Source organism: Gavialis gangeticus, unplaced genomic scaffold (assembly GCF_001723915.1).
Source record: "Gavialis gangeticus isolate Ggan-Ray unplaced genomic scaffold, GavGan_comp1, whole genome shotgun sequence".
In the NCBI taxonomy this organism is placed as follows: domain Eukaryota; kingdom Metazoa; phylum Chordata; order Crocodylia; family Gavialidae; genus Gavialis; species Gavialis gangeticus.
In genome coordinates, this window is record NW_017729032.1 from 29,763,691 (window position 1) to 29,767,125 (window position 3,435).

The 3,435-nt window shown below is 48.0% G+C and overlaps 1 protein-coding gene across 1 annotated transcript in view; it reads left to right on the forward strand.

Annotated features, from left to right (window-relative positions):
- Positions 1 to 3,435, forward strand: part of DYNC2H1 (dynein cytoplasmic 2 heavy chain 1) — a 601,360-nt gene that overhangs the window by 141,432 nt on the left and 456,493 nt on the right. The gene's annotated exons all lie outside the window — the stretch shown is intronic.

Below are 3,435 nucleotides of genomic sequence, written 5' to 3' on the forward strand. Positions count from 1 at the left end.
TACTCAGGTGCCTTCCGACCCTAGAAACTATGAAACTATGATATTGTAAACTTCTCTTCACCAAATCTTCAGATTTTTTAAAATAATCACATTTTTCAATCCCATTCATGTCTGTTGTGTAATATTTAAATAGGAGATGTCCATATGGCAAAATCAGTTCCATGTAGCCCTGTTTGCTAGTTCCAAAAATCATAAGCAATATAGCTATGTTCATACAATACTATATTGGACTTATTAACTCCGTTGAGAAGCACGACCTGGTATCATGTATGCAGTGCTGCAGAAACATGTAGGTATTGCTTGTATGGAACTAACACACAGAGAGCTAGCATGGAGTATTTCTGCATTACTGGTAATTTAGAAGTGTCACATTACTTTAAAATAGCACTGTCATCTCTTCAGGTTCAAATGTCATAATTCAAAGAAAGGAAAAGTAGGTTTTACCTGAAATATCCAAGTCTCATCCATTATCTCTTAATACATTACTTAATGTTCCATACGGTGCTTTAAAAATGGAAAGGGCTATAGAAAAGCTGAATATTATCAATGGTACTTCACCAACAGTAACATTTTATCTCACTATGGTCTGAGTGCAAAGAGCTGAGCATGTTGGCTCTGATCAAGTATAGCATTGTCAACTAATGAAAAATAAATTTGGAACTTGTTGAGAACCATTGGTTCTACACCTTTATAGAGTCAAGGCAGCCCTCTTTAGACACAATGCATCCCTTGGAAAATGCTAACTCTTTAGTTTTCATTCATTTTTTGACTGTGGAAAAATAATATAGCAGTTTTTTTGTTGCAAAATACTTAGACCACAAAAGTAAGACCTGCATGGTCCCAGAATGTTTTTAACACTATGGATTCTTATTTAGAATCTCTGGATTTATTTGAAGAATCATGTTTTCACCATGGTTGAGAATCACTGGCATAGACATGTCTGAGTTAGCTTTACAGGGACTAGCTCAGCATCACAGAGTTCCATCTCCAGGGGTGGCCGTAAAGCCCCTGGAGACCAAAATGTTTTACTTTACCCTGCTCTATGGGCAATCTGTCCTTCTTGCCTAATGTGCCTGGGTGTTAATTGTCATTAAAACGCAGGAGGCTGCCCTGGTCTTAATTAACAACCACCAGCTGTCTGTGGTCCAAGCCTTATGGGCTAATTGTGTGGCTCTGTTCTGTCCTTACACCACACCCCAAGCCTCGCAGATGTCATCCTCATCTATGTCCTCTGTTTACAGACTTAGCCCCTCTCTGGGCATTCAGACCACCAGTCTCTCACTCAGCCCCCTTCTCTGGGCCTCAGACTCCTCAGTCTCTTAGTCAGCCCCTCCATTGGCTGCCAGACTCCTGAGTCACCCACACAACTCTTTCTCTGGGCTGCCAGATCCCTCCATCTCACTCAGCCCTACTCTGGGCTGTCAGATCCCTCTGTCCACCCTTCTTTGGGTTGCCAGGCCTCTTTGGTCTGTCACCAGTCTTTCCTCTGGGTCCTGAGATCCCTGTTTTCACTTTCCCCCAGCTACTCTGGCCACTGGACTTTTCTGGGCCCACTCTTTCCTGCTTCCTCTTCTGTTAGAGTATGATCCCTTAGCCTTCCTCTCCACAGGGTAACTCACAAGGCAGTGAGAACTGAGGCTTTTGGGCACTCCATCCTCACCTTTCTTTGGGGTGGACCATGTGGCATTTCATGGTGGTGGTCGCACCATGCTAACCAGCCCCAGGAGGGTGCAGTTTCAGGTTTTACCCAGGATCAATCTATAAGCCACCCTGGTCTAACTCCTGGTTCCTCCTGATGTCATACACCCCTCTTGGGCTGCAGGCCTTCTGGCCCTGGCTCAATCCCAGCTCTGGGTCCCTCTGGCCCCTGCTCACTCTTGGACCCCTTTTCTTGAACTCTCCTCCTCTGATGGCCCTGTATCAGCCATCTTCATCCTAGACAGCTGCCCCTTGATCACTTCCTCTCAGGCTGTTGCCACACGTGAACTGTTGGCCTATTGTAGATCCTGGCCCCACCTCAGGACAGTGAAGATCTTCAGGCTCCCCTGGCTTTGGCAATCTGCCAGAGTAGTCTTTTTCAACCTTTTGACCCCTCTTGGGCCCTGGCCCTGCATGGGCAGTTGAGATTCTGAAAGTCAGTCCTCTGGCTGTCAGCCCTCTATCATCTGTGGATCCAGTGTTTTGGGCCCTCAATAGGTCTCAGCCTCTCTCTCTCTGGGCTCACCTGGACCCCTCTGTGGGGCTCACAGCCCCTTTTTCTGGGCCCCTTTATAGGCCCCCATGCACTTGGCCCCTCTCTGTGGGTTCACCCAAACTGTTCAGTAGGCCCCCAGACACTCAGCCTCTCAGGGCTCTGGACGCCCCCCACAGGAACCTCCTCCACCCCCATACTTCCTTTCCAGACTGCTTCTTGCTGTTCTCTCCTTGCTGGCATTCAGGAGCTGCAGCCTTCCTGGTGGATTATGTTTCCTCACCAGCTGAGGTGAGGAAACATGTTTCCCCCATTCAGATGACTCCCTCCAATCAGCCCAAGCCACCACCTGCAGGCTCCCTGGGTCAGATGACTACATAATCAGCACTGGATCTACCTGCAGGCTGCTACACTGGTTGTTTGGCCTCTTAAAGTGTCAGGTGCCTTAAGCATTTAGGTTCTCATAGGGTGCATCCACATGAAACATGTTAATGTGCATTAGTCTAAGCATAGGTGACTGGTAGGGGGTGCATGGGGGTGCACATGCCCCCCCCAGTGGGGCTGGTGCCCCCCCATCAGCCAATACTGATGCTGTCAGTAGGGCTGCTGCCCCCCCGACAGGGCCACCGCCATCAGCGGCTTCTGTAGGTGCCCCCCCCCTCCAGATTCAGAAAGCACCAGTCACTCATTAGCCTAAGTTAATGCACATTACGGGTGTATGTCTACATGTGTGCACCCTTAATGAGCATTAACTTAGGCTATTTGTGCCTACATCTGATACTTGCTTTTGCCCAGAGAGAGGGGCTGAGTGCATTTGTAGATATCGAATTTGTGTGTGATTAGTTAATGTACATTAATGTGTAGATGTGACCTGGCACTAACTTTGGTGCTGGGTCTGCCCTTTCACTAGGGGTCTGGCCTGAGCCCAGCCCCAGGGAACATCCAGGGTTTAGGGTGCTTGGGCACCTGCCCTGGGGCCCTGCCCTCTAGTCTCCCTCCCTTCTCCCCTCCCCCCCCTCCACACACACTCTCCTATTCTGGGCTTGAAGACCTAAAATATTTTATATAGTTTTCCCCTTGTGTATAGTTTCCCACTTGTAAGCAGGGTTTTTATTATTGATGGGTTGGGAGGGTGGTGAATGGTCTCTGTTGGTTGAGGGGGCAGGGGTTCTATTTGTTGAGGTGGGAGGGATGGGGTGGGTATTATGAAGGTAATAAAGGTTTTTTTTTTTTTTTTTTTTTTC